We start from the raw sequence: 18,785 nt of genomic DNA, 5'->3' as shown, positions 1-18,785 counted from the left end.
AAAGAGGAAAAAGCTGTGCATGAGCAACTCCATGCTACTAAGCAGGCGCAACCAGGAGTCGCACACCACGTGACCAAACCCAACAAATCCTTGTAGGATCTGCTTAGAGGGTCCCGGTGCTGGATTGATGGGGTCGAGGATAATGGGGATGCCTTAGGACTATCCAGAGGCTTCCCATTACTAAGGTAATTATCTTAATTTTTTTCAAAATCTGACTTCAGGTTCACTTTAGAGATCCTGTAGCTCCACACCAGGGGTCAGGAACCTTTTTGGCTGAGAGAGCCATAAACACCACATATATTAAAATGTAATTCTGTGAAAGCCATACAATATGTTTCAAACTGGGATAGTAGGGCTCACGTCCCTGTTGCCATGGTGATTTGTATAAAATTGATCTGCCGGGCAGTGGAAGTGTCAGACACGTCTTCAGCTTCTCTTGGGTTTCAGCAACCTCAGCAATTTCCCCCGAGGATCAGACAGGAGAAATACAGACTAACAGCTTGTACAATTAGCTAGCTGACTTGGGGGTTGATTTACTTTGTAGGTCAAGATCCCCACACTTTGGCACAATACGCTGCCTGTCAAGTCACAGGCAGCCTATTAGGTACAAGCGAAGTGCGGGAATCTTGTTCTACAAACTCACTGGACCTGACAGGGTCCAGAGTGTGACAATTGGAACAGCTGGTCGTTTTGGGGTAGCGCAAGTAAGTTAGTAGTGCATGCTACAGCAGTAGCGTACCTACTTTGAAAATGTTACTTGCGCTGCCACACTAAGCTGCGCTGCTTGAGCAGTGTAGCTTAGTGAATCAACCCCTACTGATTTTTCTGTGAGCCAGATGTAGCCATCAAAAGAGCCACATCTGGCTCCCGAGCCATAGGTTCCCTACCCCTACTTTACACACTATATTTCCTCTCTCTATCATGTTTGCAAGGCAAATAACTCAGGCCTGAGTCCAAGGCATATTTAGAAATTATGGGGACACGTAGCAAAATTTTAATTGCCTCCCTGCAAAACGGTGTTGTTGCTCCCAATATTCTCTTAGACAACCTCTGAGGCCCTCACAGAGCAGCTGTATTTGTACTGACATTAGATTACACACAGGTGCACTCTATTTAGTCATTAGCACTCATCAGGCAATGTCTATAGGCAACTGACTGCACTCAGATCAAAGGGGGGCGAATAATTATGCACACACCACTTTGTAGTTATTTGTAAAAAATGTTTGGAACCATGTATGATCTCCGTTCCACTTCTCACGTGTACACCACTTTGTGTTGGTCTTTCATGTGGAATTCCAATAAAATTGATTCATGTTTGTGGCAGTAATATGACAAAATGTGGAAAACTTCAAGGGGGGCGAATACTTTTGCAACCCACTATATATATATATATATATATATATATATATGAGAGAGAGAGAGAGATAAAGAATTTTATATTTCGCATAAATGTATTTCAGGTGCATATTTTGCAACCTGCCTGCACCCGGGCTTAAACTTGTCAGCTTTAAAGAGAAACTCCGACCAAAAATTGAACTTTATCCCAATCAGTAGCCGATACCCCCTTTTACATGAGAAATCTATTCCTTTTCACAAACAGACCATCAGGGGGCTCTGTATGACTGATATTGTGGTGAAACCCCTCCCATAAGTAACCCCTCCCACAAGAAAAGTTCGAACTTTTGTGGGAAATAGCTGTTTACAGCCGTTTCCAACTGCTAAAAACCATGCAGCAGCTACATCACCTGCCAACAGTAAAATGTTCACTGGAGTTCCTCTTTAACATCCCAAATGGAAAACAACCTATTGACTAACAAAGCAGGAAGCAATTCCGTGTAAAATTCCTAGGTGGTTTAAAATAAACATTTTTTTTTGTTGCCATTATCATTTCAATTCTGTAATTTCCCCATCTTCACATAAACATCAGAAAGGTAATGTGTATTACGCTAACTGCACAACGTGCACCATGTAGTTGCTGTAAATAATGGAAAAATTGCTGGGAGCTCACCTATTGACTTAAGCGAGTCAGACCCATTATATCAAAATTGTGTTGAAATCACTCACATGGAACTTGCACAGGTTCACTATTAACAGTTGTAACTAGAGTTACAAAAACCTCATAAGATAAGTCTTGCTGAGCAGCACGTTTACCAAACTTAGGACAATATTCAGGGCTCAACAATGTTACTGTTACTTACACCAACTCTGTATGCATTACATATTTTTTTTAAAAGAGGTACATTTTTATTAGCGTGTTCTAGTTTAACAACAATATTGTCAAAATCAATCCATCAAAACAACATACTCAAAGACTCAAAAAAGCCCCCCACATAAAAAAACTAAATAAATAGAAACAGAATCAATTTATTTGGCCAAGTAAGTTTGCACTTACAGGATCTTCTCAAAAAATTAGCATATTGTGATAAAGTTCATTATTTTCTGTAATGTACTGATAAACATTAGACTTTCATATATTTTATATTCAAATACACACAACTGAAGTAGTTCAAGCCTTTTATTGTTTTAATATTGATGATTTTGGCATACAGCTTATGAAAACCCATTCCTATCTCAAAAAATGAGCATATTTCATCCGACCAATAAAAGAAAAGTGTTTTTAAAACAAAAAAAAGTCGACCTTCAAATAATTATGTTCAGTTATGCACTCAATACTTGGTCGGGAATCCTTTTGCAGAAACGACTGCTTCAATGCAGCGTGGCATGGAGGCAATCAGCCTGTGGCACTGCTCAGGTGTTATGGAGGCCCAAGGATGCTTCGATAGCGGCCTTAAGCTCATCCAGAGTGTTGGGTCTTGCATCTCTCAACTTTCCTTTCACAATATCCCACAGATTCTCTATGGGGTTCAGGTCAGGAGAGTTGGCAGGCCAATTGAGCACAGTAATACCATGGTCGGTAAACCACTTACCAGTGGTTTTGGCACTGTGAGCAGGTGCCAGGTTGTGCTGAAAAATGAAATCTTCATCTCCATAAAGCTTTTCAGCAGATGGAAGCATGAAGTGCTCCAAACTCTCCTGATAGCTAGCTGCATTGACCCTGCCCTTGATAAAACACAGTGGACCAACACCAGCAGTTGGCATGGCACCCCAGACCATCACAGACTGTGGGTACTTGACACTGGACTTCAGGCATTTTGGCATTTCCCTCTCCCCAGTCTTCCTCCAGACTCTGGCCCACTTGATTTCCGAATGACATGTAAAAGTTGCTTTCATCCGAAAAAAAGTACTTTGGACCACTGAGCAACAGTCCAGTGCTACTTCTCTGTAGCCCAGGTCAGGCGCTTCTGCCACTGTTTCTGGGTCAAAAGTGGGTTCATGCTTCCATCTGCTGAAAAGCTTTATGGAGATGAAGATTTCATTTTTCAGCATGACCTGGCACCTGCTCACAGTGCCAAAACCACTGGTAAATGATTTACTGACCATGGTGTTACTGTGCTCAATTGGCCTGCCAACTCTCCTGACCTGAACCCCATAGAGAATCTGTGGGATATTGTGAAGAGAAAGTTGAGAGACGCAAGACCCAACACTCTGGATGAGCGTAAGGCTGCTATCGAAGCATCCTGGGCCTCCATAACACCAGTGCCACAGGCTGATTGCCTCCATGCCGCGCCACATTGAAGCAGTCATTTCTGCAAAAGGATTCCCGACCAAGTATTGAGTGCATAACTGAACATAATTATTTGGAGATCGACTTTTTTTGTTTTAAAAACACTTTTCTTTTATTGGTCGGATGAAATATGCTAATTTTTTGAGATAGGAATTTTGGGTTTTCATGAGCTGTATGCCAAAATCATCAATGTTAAAACAATAAAAGGCTTGAACTACTTCAGTTGTGTGTATTTGAATCTAAAATATATGAAAGTCTAATGTTTATCAGTACATTACAAAAAAAAATGAACTTTATCACAATATGCTAATTTTTTGAGAAGATCCTGCACAAGGAATTTCACTTTGCAGTTGCTTAACCAAGCAACTGACCAGTGACCAGGCTATTTTTTACAACTCAGCACACTGCAGCTTTAACAGTGTGCTGCACAGCCATACAACATAGCAATAGCACCCGAATTAATATTTCCTCTTTTTTTGCCCACCAACAGAGCTTTCTGTTGGTCGCTCTGATCGCTGCAGCAGGCTTGATTTTTTAAAATTAATTTTATTGCCTTTTATTTTTAAATAAATGTGTATTTTTCCCCTCTCTCCTCTCCCCCCCAAGTCCAGGTGCTGCAATAGATCGAAACACTGTACAATAAAAACAAGCCGCGGTTTCGCCATCTTATAGTCTGCCCCTGGCAGACTGTTTATGGAGCTCCCTCCCCCAGGACTTGACACCTTTTGGCGTTAGACGGTCCTGGGGGACCCACCTTGCGGCTGCCATTCGGCGTTAGGCGGTTATAAGGTGGTTAACAGACACACACAAAACAATATAAGGACAGACACTATATACAGGGGTTGGACAAAATAATGGAAACACGTAACATTTTGGCATCATAATCTTTGAACATGTTTTAAGCCATGTTTTAAGCAATCAAACTTGACACGTTAATTTTTTTTTGTTTATTATTTAAAGGAATAGTTATTTAAAATAATTGTTTTTTTACAGATATTTAAACCAAAGTTAGTTATAATTTATAAAAATGGCAGACTTCTCAGACTTTCAAAGAGGCCAAATTGTTGATGCTCGTATGGCAGGTGCTACTGTAACAGAAACTGCCCGAATGCTCGGCATTTCAAGAGGTACTGTCTCAAAAGTAATAACTGCCTTTAAAAGAGAAGGAAAAATGTCCTCAGTAAAGCACAGTTGTGGCCGAAAGTCGAAGTTGTCTGAGAGAGACCGTCGGACTCTAAATCAAATTGTTAAAAAAGCTTGCAAGACCACGGCTCCTAAAATCACTGCAGAGCTGAATGAACACCTACAGAACCTAGTTTCCACAAAAACTGTTCGCCGGGAGCTGCACAAATCTGGATTCCACGGAAGAACTGCAATTAGAAAACCTCTGCTCTCAAAAGACCACCAGAATTGGTCCCTCGAGCAAAAATATGGCGGGGGTTCTATAATGATCTGGGGTGCTATTTCTTGGAAATCCACCGGGCCAATGATTTCCCTTCATGGAAGAATTAACAGCTGAGACTATTTAGAACTGTTTCCGGAGGGCAATGCCATCTTTCAAGATGATAATGCCCCAATCCATACAGTTAGAGTTGTAAAAGAATGGCACAAGGAACATTCTAATGAAGTTGAGCATCTCATCTGGCCAGTTTCATGATTTTTTTAAATGTAATGCTGGGAATACACGTTTCGTTTTTGCCTTCGTTTAAACCTTCGTTTCGATTGTGCCTTTTGTCCTTTTCGATCCCGAAATAATCGACCGTACGGTTAATATCACCATCCACGGTTTCGTTTTTATTTCCGATTCTGATGGTTTCGTTTTTCCAATGATCGAAGGCTGCAAAGAAACAAAACGTAGTACAGGGACGGACGGCATAAACGAATATATAATCGATCTGAACAGCCATCAAGCCTACCAATGGCTCGATTAGATGGATAAAGAGAGATAATATCAAACATGTTCGATCACTAGTCGTTCGTTTTTGGGGTCTATTAATCAAAACTATAATGAGATTATGACTATTTTCACATACGTTTTCAACACTCGATTCGTTTACCGAACGAATCGAAGGCTAAAACGAAGGCAAAAACGAAACGTGTATTCCCAGCATAACTCTTTAAATCTTTTGTATACATATTGCCATACACAAAGTCATGTTAATCGTAGCAACTTGAATCATGAATTACCCTTACATGCCCCACACACTATAGTATTAATACTGCTACAGCAGCGCCTAGCTTTGGAGCTTGTGCTGAAACCACCTGCTTCGACCCCGAAGGGCAGTTCCACTAATGCCACATAGGAACCCAGTGCAGATGCTTCCGACACCATAGATGGGTTTTCTTAACTTTGCAAAAACCACCTTTTAATTGTAACAAGTACAGCCGACACAGAGTAAAATTCTACGACCACAAGAAAGGAATTCAAATTTGATCAATCTCCTTAATTTTTTTTACAATTTATCCATACCACCATATTTCTAAACAAATAACTGAATTTAGGTAATAACATTTTTACCACGTTTACCCTACCCACCAAAGTCAGAGGCAAACTATTCCATAGTAGTGCACTTATCCTTTGTGTTTTTTTACTATGGGGTAAAGGTTATTATCTAGGTACTTATTTCAATCTTTTTTTACCACTATACCCAATCGCTTCTATGTCCATATAAACGAGGTACTATTTTGAGCTGCATTGATTCCATTCTCTAATTTTAATTTATAGTCCTGACCAGGGCCGGTTCTAACTTGCGTCCCCCCCCACCCGCTTTGGAATGATCACACAGCACCCGACAATTTACTCTGCTTCAATTAATGTTCTCACATGACATGCTGCAGCTCAGCACAATAGCACACTGGCTGGCTATGAGTCTGTGTCAAACAAACTACTCACCCTCAGCCACTCCATTCCTCCTTCAGGAAGGTACACACAGTACAAATATGCTGCCCCTAAAATCATTGCGCTTGATGCAAATGTTTTACCTTGCTTCATGGGCGAACCGGCCCTGGTCCTGACCAATACCCAAAAAGGTTGATTACAAAATCTCAGACCATTAGAATATTGTAAAAATGTTCAATATTGTAGGCTCAAAGTGTCAGACTACTCAGCTAACTAATCCAAAACACCTGCAAAGGGTTCCTATTTCATATATTAGTTTCGCCTTTAGAGTTGAATTACTGAAATAATGGATTTTGCATGGTATTCTATTTTTTCCAGTTTCACCTGTATGCCTTCATATCTTGTTTAGAGCTTGGGGGCCAAAACATTCTTGTAGCGTTTGTAGAACTCACAGGGGAAGCCATCCACCCCAGGAGACTTCCCACACTGGCATTCTGATATAGACTATAGTACTTTTTCCAATGTCATTTCTGCATCCAGGTCCAAGACCTGACCATGAGAAAATGTTGGGATATTTATATCTGCCAAGTATGCAGTGAGTCCTTCTTGTGTATAATTAACTTTACTAGCATACAACTATGTATAATAATGCTTAAATATTCTCTCCGTATTTGCTCGGGCCTCATTTATAATATTGTCCTGACCCACATTCTTTGGAAAAGCCATTATTTTGACAACATTATTTTTCTTCACTTGTCTACCACAAGACTCAGTTCCCATCTACCATCGAATGACGTGTGACAATGTAGCGTCTGCTCCGATAGTCTGCTATTCTATATAGGGAATGCATCCGCCTGCCCAGTATTATCGCAGGCGGCCGCGGCACATTTGCTGCAACAGATCCAATGGATACGTTGCAGACTGACAAGTGTGAATATATAAAATAGTTCACTGTCAGTTTCGTGATGACTGGAGAACGAATGAAAAATGTTCATTTTCAGCTCGAGTGGGAATACAGCCTAAGTAATTCAACCTTCTGTAGTAATTCGACCTTTTGCTGCCAGGCCTCATATAGCTCAGATAATCTATCTTACACAAATCATCTCTGTGCAATTGTTGCTTCTGACTCTGCCTGCTCTAGCCTTAGGCCTCTTTCACATTAGACAACGTGTGCAGGAGCCGGTTCCTGCACGCGTTGAATAGGCTGCGGCGTGTCGTCGGGAATCTGCGGTGCGACGCTGAGTAGCGGTGGTAGTAATTAATTAACCCAATGGGAAAACGCCGATTACCGACGATTAAATGCTTCCGGGTGCGTCGTTCCACAACGCATCGAAACGCGGCGTCGGGTGGGAAAGGTAAATTGAAAGTCTATGGACTTTCCTTTTACCTTGGTTAGCGCAAAGTATAGACTTTGCATTAAAGCACTGAAAAAGGGCTCTGGTGTGAATGAGCCCTAAGGATGATTGTTTCCTAGTGGTGGCAATTGCTGACTTAGAGAAAATCTTTCTGGGCATCTCATGTGACATAAAAAGGAGCTGTGTCTTTATTTTCTGCCTAGTAGTTACCTATATCCCTACTAATGGCCATGTCCACTACTGGATCTGAAATCCAATAGAGAGTCTCCACATCCTAGAATTCATGACCGAGTATATATCTAGAGGTCAGAGCAGGGACAAGGTCCTCCAGCACCCAAGGCTGAGACACCAAAGTGCGCCCCTCCATCCGTCCCACCCCAGCCGTCACACACTGATTGCTATTAGACTAAGAGAGCCACAGGGTCCACAACCTCCCCAACACCTTAATATCTAGTTATCTGGCTTGCAGTCACTGCTATGGATCTCCATTTCTTATTTCTTTCTGCTTAATACATAATTAGGAATGACAACTGAATGAATTGTGCGCCCCCTCCTTCACTGCGCCCTGAGGCTGGAGCCTCTCCAGCCTATGCCTCGGCCCGGCCCTGCTAGAGGTAATAGCACAGGAGTGTCACATATCAAACTGTTTGTAGGTAGGGGACCGGCCGCACGGTGTATTCCTTTATTTTGTTTCCATCTTTATTATTAATAATTGCTGCTAATTTCAGAGAGAAAGAGAAAGAGAGGGATCATACAGTGTATATACAAATACTCAACTCATTACACCCCTCAAAAACCTCACATTATGGTTGGGAGAGAGTCCAACCATAATGCTGCTTCTGCAGGACTGTTAAAGAACTTTGTGTTTTTCCCTTCCATCACCCCGGGACGTGCTGGGAAAATAATTGCATATCTTTTCCCATTTTTTTCTCATATGTGCTTTATCTTGATCATCTTGTGGGCCTTCTGCATTTCCATACCAAAGTCTGGAAAAAATTAGACTATTACCATTATAAGTTACCCCCCCCCCCCCCCCCCACCCCGGTTTAGCCTAGCAGCAGCTCTAAGGATAGTGTCCCTATCCTGATAATGGAGTGTTTTAAAAAATAAATGGACAGGTTGGTGCCCCTGGAGGCCCAGGCCTCATTGGTATTCAATGGGTGCTCTCAATTGTAAAACAATTTGGTAAATTCTGCATCAGGGAATAAATCCTACGTTTTCAGTGAAAACCGTGGTATCAGGATTCTTTTCTTTTTTCCGGAAGCCCCGTAACTCTTACATTACACCGACGATTGCTATTCTCTGCATCTTCCATGCATATTCCATGCATATTTCTAATGGTGCAAGTCTAGCTTGGACCGAACAAATGGTGGCAGTGTGTTTAGAGCTCACTGTTTCCACTAGCAATCTTTTGTTCTGCCTCTGTCAAGCAACTTCTTATTCTTGTTCAATACACATGCAATACAGCGGGGTTTTAAATGAACAATCAACGTTTATTCCTCAGTGTTCAAATTTCTTCCAGATTGCGGACAGGTATCACAAGAACCACATACAGAGCTCCACATCAAAAAACCAAGGTACTGCCTGACACGTGTTTCACGGCCAAAGACCGCTTCCTCAGAGGCACCCAGTACACATATATATCTGTTAAGAAATACACATATGATATCAATTGTACACTCGATTACATACCAGCCATGGTCATATGTGTGAATCAGGATACAGGCAAAAAAACGTGTAAATGTATCTTAAATGTTTATGTGTAAATGTTGGCTCATAGGTAAGGTGAAATCGCAATCTGAAAAGATCGTAGATATATATAAGATCTCACATGGGTATATCTGTATAAAAGATGCCGCAACCCATGTGCTATAGAGAGCACTGTAGTGACAATAGAGAATGTATCCCATACAGAACCAGAAATAAAGATGCCAGATATAAGTGACCTCCATCTATATAGTGAGCAGCACATTGCCAGCATAATAAATCTAAAAACATATGAATATACACAGTGAAGAAATGTCCTCTGGGCAAGTGTGTATCTGCCCCATATAAGACTGAACCCCACAACGCAATTAGCGGGGGCAGTCCACATACCATCACATAACACACTTTTTGTCCATGAGTATTGGAAAAGTGAATATCAATCAATCCCAATCACTATATATATATATATATATATATATATATATATATATATATATATATATATATATATAGATGCATGTATATGCATACACACATATATACATGCAGCGATAAACAGAGAAGAAGTGCCCATACACCTCATGCATTAATACTATCGTGCAGTCATATAAGTACCTGTAATGAACAGTGAATCTGTTCTCTTCAACGAAGCCCTAAGTGCATCAGCGCATCCATAGGGAATAAAATGCCACCACCAGTGTACCCCCGCGACCATATAAGAGAGGAGGGTGTCCAATCAGTAGGGACGTATGGCAGAGAGGGTGGGACATGACCAAGGCATGCCGCTGTGGCCCGCACGCCGAGTGGAGTGGAACGCAGGCGGAAGCAGGTAAATCCTATACGGAAGTGTCATACAGCGTGACGTCGCCAGTACGCATGCGCGTCCAAATACGCACATAACGCGCCAGACTGTCCTGCGCAATGGAGATGACTCACCTCCTCTCTGCAATCATGCGTAAAGGACCAGATTATAAGGTCCACAGAGCGCCATCTACTGTGATCTATAGAGAAAGCACCCATAGTGAAATATCCTGAAACCTAAATACAGTGAAAGATATGGTTAAATAGAAATGCATCATGAGTATAAGGCCTAAAAAGCACCAGTATAAAAATTAGAGACCACAGATAATCAATTGGTGCATATATGACCCGGGATGTAAACTATTATAGATTCCCTCACAATAAGACCCCACTATATCTTGCATTGCTAAAGCCTGTCCCCGCGACACACATATACCGTACATGACAAACAAATCACATTATATAAAAAAAAAATTCGTATATCATGTCCAGAACTATATTGCGACTAATATAACTCCATTTCATAAGAACATTTTATATGACACAAAGTCGTTAAGGCCAGGATGTTCTCCGGCCGCCAATTTCCATATCCACCTCGCTTCTATTTGATACAATTTTCTGTCTATATTTCCTCTTCTGATATTGGGGTGTACTCTATCTAGAACTGCAAATTTGATATATTTTTTGTTTCCACCGTGAGCTTCTATCAAGTGTTTAGCAATTGCCGATTTCTCACCTTTCTTACCAGTGTCATAAAGGTGCTCGTACATCCTTTCTCTAAATTCTCTTTTAGTTTTCCCAATATAAAAAGCATTACATTTACATACAGCTATGTATATCACAGCTGTAGTGCCACAATTCGCATAATGTCTCAGTTTAACCATCGTATCTCTAGCTTTCAGATCTATGTTCTGGCCTCTATAGATGTATTGACAGTATGGACACCCACCACATCCGTATGTACCTCTAACTTTACAGGTGTCTCCCCGTAAACTGCCCTGATAGTGACTGTTGGTGATTTGAGTACCTATGGTTTTAGATCTCCTAAATACAAGTCGGGGGTATTTAGGTACCGCCCTACACAAAATTTTGTCCTGTCTCAGAACCGGCCAGAACTTTTTAAGAGCCTGTCTTATAATCTGATGTTCCCCACAATAGGTAGTGACCATAGATAGGGAAAAGTCCCCATTATCTACCCCCCTAGGTTGTTTCTTTTTCCCTTTATTTCCATATAACAGTGTTTTTCTATCTTGGGCCAGAGTTCTGTTATATGCTTTTTTGAGACTTTTTTTTAGAGTACCCTCTCTGAAGGAGTCTAGTTTGAAGCTGTTTAGCCTCTGTTAGGAAGCTAGTCATATTAGTACAATTCCGTTTTATTCTCAAGTACTGTGAATAGGGAATACTATTAATCGTATTTGAGGGGTGTGCACTATCTGCCCTCAGGATGGAGTTAGTGGCTGTGGGCTTCCAGTACAAGGTTGTGGATAATGTGCCATTTTCTTGCTTGAAAATTTTTAAGTCCAAAAACTCCAATTCAGTGCGACTGTAAGTGTAGGTGAACTTCAGGTTCCAATCATTAACATTTAGCCATTGAACAAAATCATGAAGATCTTGCTCAGACCCTTCCCATATCAAAAATATGTCGTCTATAAATCTATGCCAGGTGGAAATCAAATGCATAAGGTCATAACCATCATCAGAGAAGATGTCTTCCTCCCACCCCCCCAGGTACAGGTTTGCGTACGACGGGGCACACGTGGTCCCCATCGCCGCCCCCTGCACCTGGAGGTAGTGGGCCCCCCCAAAAACAAACACGTTATGCGTCAGAAGGAATCGTAATAAGTCCACGACTAACGTGTTAAGCTCCTTTTGTTCCGTTCCCATTTTATTTAAAAATCGCTGAACCATTGATATGCCCCTGTCATGTGGTATGCTACTATACAGTGCCTCCACATCCAAAGACACCAGCAAGCTATTTTCAGGTACATGGATTTCATCCAGAACGATAAGTAAGTGGGAACTGTCTCTGATATATGAGGGTAAACTCATGACATGGGGTAAAAGGTGGATGTCAATGAATTTGCTTACATTTTCAGTAAGAGAACCATGGCCTGAAACAATGGGACGTCCCGGGGGGTCATGCATGAATTTATGTATTTTAGGTGTGCAATATCTTATATCTTCTTATTCTTTCCATGACTTGGCCAAAAACCAGAGTGAACATTGTCCACTCTAGATACCAATGCATTCGGAGATGTCTGACACCTGTTAATTGCCTCAAGTAATTTGGCAGAATCTGGAGCAGTTAATAAAGTCACTGGTGCTGTTATGCTGGGCATACACGGCACTTTCTTCCTTATCAATCGAGCCGCTGATGGGCTCGATTGATAATATCCGACAGGTCCGATGACCTGCCGGATAGATTCCCCGCTGATAAGGAGCGCCGGCAGGGACGAGCGGGAATCGATCCGCGTGGACGAGAGGGGTTGCACCGGCATCGAGCCAGCGGCTTGATCCGGCGCATAATTGCATCCAGAAACATCCCGTGTATGCCCGGCATTAGAGTTGTTGGTGTTTCAGGCTCTGCCATGGTCTGAATAGCTCTTTCCTTCTTTTATTGTTTTGTAGTGCATGTATCACTAGCACCTAACCCAGTATTGGGACCTGCTCCAATCCCAGCACCACCCTCAATACCACCTTTACTAGTTTGGTTTTTTTTCCCTTGTGTCTTCTCTACTGTAAATGGGTAAAAAAAATCCAGACAGAAGTGATGATTAGAATAAAGGACTAAATATTAGCTATTTTGCATATATATTAGTGCATCAGCCAGTAATCAATAGCCAGATATATTGCAGGTATTGTAGATATATTAAAACATCAGGCTTCAGTCAATAGCCAGGTATATTGCAGGTATTGCAAGTATTGCAGATATATTAAAGCATCAGGTATATTTTAAAATATCGGTCAGGTGTCAGTAGCCCGGTGTATTGCTGGTATATTGCAGATATTAGAGATGTATTAGAAATTAATAGCCAGGTGTATTGCAAGTATTGGTACAGCGGGAGACATGGCAGCGCTTTCATACAGAGGCTGTACCTGAATGATCTATCTGCATGGATGTGCAGAGCTCCAGAAACTGGACAACATTACACAACTAGCACTCAAAACAGGTATAACAAAGGAAGGTGTTAGCTTCAGTAAATAATTTGTGCACAGATTATTCCCTACTGGACTTCCCCACGGCAATTGCCATGGGTGCAGCCTTGAGCACTGCCATTTGCCTGCCATATTGCAAGTATTGCAGATATCAGCCATGTACATTGTAGGTATTACTTGTGTATTACAGGTATATTAAGGCCAGTTTAACACCTGGCCGTTGCATTGTGGTGTGATACATCGCATTGCACTGTAACTCAAAAAAATTCATTCATATGACCCTGCACACAGTGCACCAACAGTGTCATGTGCATAAAGATTGTGATTTTTTTTCCTTTGCAGGATATTATTTTGTGGGAGACTGGACTCTGGTCTCCCTCTTGGATGGTTGTCTGCAGAATACAGGGTTGCATTATGAAAGCTGGGATTCATCCTTAACTCAGAACCTTTTTGCAGTAAATGTTCCAGATTTTGCAGTCTGGAGTAAGGATACATTATCTGCATATTCATTTTGAAATCGAAGCAACAGAAATAGTGCACAAGCCAAGCAAGTGGCATTTGTGAAGGAAAATAATAATGGTACATTTCATTACTTTTCCACTTTAGATGTCCTGTTAACGTCTAAAGAACTAATCTCCAATCCACGCAAAAAAGGAGCATTACATTTTTGCTTAAAGAGAATCTGTACTCTAATATTCTTACACTAAAAAGCATACAATTCTATTCCCTATTTTCTCCTGTGCCCCTCTGTGCTGTTTCTGCCACTCTCTGCTGCAATCCTGGCTTGTAATTAACAGTTTTAGGCAGTGTTTACAAACAAACTAACCAGCTTGTGATAGGCTCACATAAACAGAGTCTGTGGGTCATACAGAGTGTGCAGAGGGCCTGCAGAGGGTGTGTGTTGCTTCTATCCAATCACAAGCAGCCCTGCACATTCCACACATTCAAGCCTTAGCCCAACAGACACGACAGAGGAAAGGAGATAAGATTTATTACAGAGACAGTGCAATTAGGAAAGGCTGCAGTAAGCCAGAGCACATTAGAACAGGCATAGGAACTTATAGGATAGAAGAACTGAAGACTGAAAAATTTGTTACAGAGTCTCTTTAAGTGCTTGAAAATCTCATTAATTATTTACAAAAATATCAGCAGCAGTACAGTTTAGTTCCAGAAATCATCAGAATAAATAAATCACCAGAATAAATTATTACAAGGTTATGCTAATTCTACATTGATAATACTTGCTTCAACTGATCCTAATTAACCACTTTACCCCCGCCTGTACGAATTTCTCCGTCCCTTTTTCCATCCTTTCACCCCCAGGGACAAAGAAATCTGTACTTTCCGCGCTCCCGCCGCTGCCCGCGCTCCCGCTCGCTCTAGCGCGCACTCCCGCTCGTAAACACGCCGCCGGCCGCTCGCCCGGAGATCAATGAACGGGAAAATCCATTCCCGTTCGTTGATCTAAGCCCCGCAATGATCCGCTGCTCCTCCGCTAAGCAGCGCGATCATTGTGAAAAAAAACCACTTTCCCAGCCTCCTAGTACTTCCTCCAAGCGTCCGGAAATGGGCAAATACATTTCCTGGGTTTTAATTACAGTCGCATGCATTATTTAAAAACTATAATGGCCGAAAACTGAGAAATAATTAATTTTTTCCCACATTTTTCCTATTTTCCCATTAAAACATATTTAGAATAAAATAATTCTTGGCATAATGGCCCACCTAAAGAAAGCCTAATTGGTGGCGGAAAAAACAAGATATAGTTCATTTCATTGCGATAAGTAATAATTATGTTATAGATGAATGAGTGGAAGGAGCGCTGAAAGGTGAAAATTACTCTGCTTCTCAAGGGGTAAAACCCCTCAGTGGTGAAGTGGTTAAGATGATTAAAAAACACAGACTGTTTTCCCAAAGTAGACAGCCAGGGGCACAGACTATCATGTGATCAGGAATTAGTCATCTGTTGTTTCAGATATTGTATTTTTCATTATGGTCACCTGAGTACAGCTGTCCTATAAATAGAACACAAAGATTTGATTGCAGTCATTTACCTTATGTCATCGGATGAGGGAAACGTTGTTTTACTGCAAAGCCCCAATAATGTTAATTTTTATTCATATATCAATATTTTTATGTATGCATGCTTACAACAATGTTCTTCATAAATCAAAGAGATCTTTTAAAATTGTGTTTAAAGAGATTTGGAGGGACATGTCCCTTTTAGCAAAAGCTGGAAAGCTATGAAAAGTGTGAACGAAACAGAATGTGAAACTTACAATAGCAGGGTGAGCTGTTTTACAGATTCACCCTGCGGCCAAATTTCCCATTGACCTTTATACATGTATACCCGCCGCATGCCCAGGTAGTAGTGAAACAAGGCATATGTGGTATCATTTTAATCACGAAGTGCCAAAGAATATATTTGTATGGCTTCTGCGACTTGTCATGTGAAAATTAGGAAGGGTGAAAACTGAAAAAAGTGTATTTTCTGCATCTGCTTCCATTTCTTCCCATAAAAAATGCCTATAAAATTAACCATTTCTTAGGACAAAAATTACCCCTTAAAGTCCAGATTGTTCTGAAAACAAAAAACAATATATATATATATATATTATATACATATACATACACATATATATATTTACACACACAGTGGCGGACATACGGCTGTGCAAGCGAGCGGGGGCCCCTCAAGTTCTATTACTTGAGGGGCCCATTAAGTATCGCCGCATTTTTATTTATTGTTTAAAAAAAAATTCGGGGGGGGGGGGGGGGTGGGTGGGAGGCGACTCTTATCCTCCCTCCCTCACCTCGGGGTCCCCCTTCCTCTAATGTGCAGCGGAAGGAAGATACGAGAAAGCTTCAGCGGGCTGCAGCAGACGCTAGAGCTCCAGCCCGCAGGTCCACGCTGTCTCCTCCTCTGTAACACCGCTCGCACTGCTTCCTGATTTAGTGTGAGTGAGCGGAGTTGCTGAGCAGGAGACAGCGTGGCCTTGCAGGCTAGAGCTCTAGCATCTGCTTTAGCCCGCTGAAGCTTTATCTTCCTTCCTCCTTCCCCGAGGTGAGGGAGGATAGGAGTCAGGCCCCGCACCATGTAATGCAAATGCCCCCCCTCCCACCCCCGCACCAGGTAATGCAAATGCCCCCCCTCCCACCCCCCGCACCAGGTAATGCAAATGCACCCCCTCCCACCCCCCGCACCAGGTAATGCAAATGCACCCCCTCCTACCCCACCCCGCACCAGGTAATGCAAATGCTCCCCCCTGCACCAGGTAATGCAAATGCCCCCTTCGCACCAAGTAATGCAAATGCCCCCCCGCACCAGGTGCTGAAAATGCCCCCCCTCACACCCCCCCCACCAGGCAATCCAAATCACCAACCTTCCCCCCCCCCCCACCACCACCACCAGGTAATCCATATGCTCGCCCTCCCACCCCTCGCACCAGGTAATCCATATGCCCAGCCAGGTAATCCATATGCCCACCCCCCACCAGGTAAATCTATATGCCCACCAGGTAATCCATATGCCCAGCCACCCACCCACCCTCCCTACCTGGCAATTGTTTAGCCCACCCACTCACTCATTCACTCACTCACTACCTACCTACCTACCAATTGTTTAGCCCACCCACCTAACCTCCCTACCTACCTGGCAATTGTTTAGCACACCCACCCTACCTACCCACAAAACCAACCAACCGTTTATCACTCACTCACGACCTACCTACCACCCACCCTCCCTCCCTCCCTGGCAATTGTTTAGCCCACCGGAGATGGACAGGGGAGGAGACAGGCAGAGAGGAGGACATTGACCTGGACCGATCTAGCAGCACAGCAGCAAGAAGCCAAGCAAGCACCATGGTTGGTCGCTATCGGTAAGCACTGACATCTTCTACAGCGCTCTACAGAGTACATAGTCATGTCACTGACTATCCTCAGAGGAGCTCACACTCTACTCCTACCATAGTCATAGTCTAATGTCATACCATATTATTATTTTGTATTTATATAGCACTGACATCTTCTGCGGCACTTTACAGAGTACATAGTCATGTCACTGACTGTCCTCAGATGAGCTCACAATCTAACCCTACCATAGTCATAGTCTAATGTCCTACCATATTATTATTATGTATTCATATAGCACTGACATCTTCTGCAGCACTTTACAGAGAACATAGTCATGTCACTAACTGTCCTCAGAGGAGCTTACAATCTATTCTCTGCTATATGTATAGTAAGAAGAACATCATTTTTTATCAGGAGAGGGGCTGCATTCGGTTTCCTGTTGATGCCCACTGTCAGTGAATTATTAAGGACCCGTTTCCACTTGCGCGGAAACCGGGCCGAATCCGCAGGCAAATCGGGCGGGAAAACTCTGCCATAGAGAACAATGGCACTGCCGGCCGAATCGCTTGTGTTAGCGATTCGGCCGGTATTTCCATCCGAATCTGTGCAAATCCCATAGCCGTGCATGGCACAGCTCATGGGATTAGTCAGCGTAACCGCAGATCCAGAAGTGCCACCACACATCTCGCAGACGCGTGTGGCTGCAGTGGAAATGGGCCCTAACTGCTGCTAAGTTCATGTACATTTGGCCCTGCTCATGACCTGTCATTACCGTGCCCACTTTCCAGCGTGGCAATTTTTTGCCACAGGTCAGCTACCCTTATGGTGAATGTAGCAATTGCATAGCACCCTCCAAAAAAACATCTTGGAGCCACCTCCCTGTTTCCAATCCACTGTCCTGTCTTCCCAGTGCACCTCCTGCCTCCTAGCTCACTCACCCTATGTACTGGGTTCAAGTCAGGTAGTCTAGATTGCACACTGCCGCTGCAGGCTGCACCATCTTTGGCTAGTGACTTGTCAGTCCCAGATTGATTTGCATTTGCTCCAGTCAGCTCCACGCTTCAGAAACATCTGATTTGCATGCTTGTTTAGGGCCTATGGCTAACTGTATTAGAGGCAGAGAATCAGCAAGACAGCCAGGCAATGTGCATTGTTTAAAATGAAATAAATATGTCAGCCTCCATATCCCTCTCACCTCAGGGGTGCTTTCAAGTATAAAATACAAAGCCTGTCAGGTCATGCTCTGTGTTGTTATAGGATTGGGGTTAAGTTTTGCATTTGGTCAGTAACCTGTATAATGCAGTTTTTACATGTATGCATAAAGAAATATTTCTGGGCCTCAGGGAATGTTGCCATAGACCAGGGGTGTCAAACTCAAATACAAAGTGGACCAAAATTGTACACTGGGACATAGTCGTGGGCCAACCTCAATGTCTACTGGCCACCTTCC

Source organism: Hyperolius riggenbachi, chromosome 5 (genome assembly GCF_040937935.1).
Source record: "Hyperolius riggenbachi isolate aHypRig1 chromosome 5, aHypRig1.pri, whole genome shotgun sequence".
Classification (NCBI taxonomy): domain Eukaryota; kingdom Metazoa; phylum Chordata; class Amphibia; order Anura; family Hyperoliidae; genus Hyperolius; species Hyperolius riggenbachi.
The sequence above is the reverse complement of the archived record's forward strand: the minus strand, read 5'-3'. Positions refer to the sequence as shown.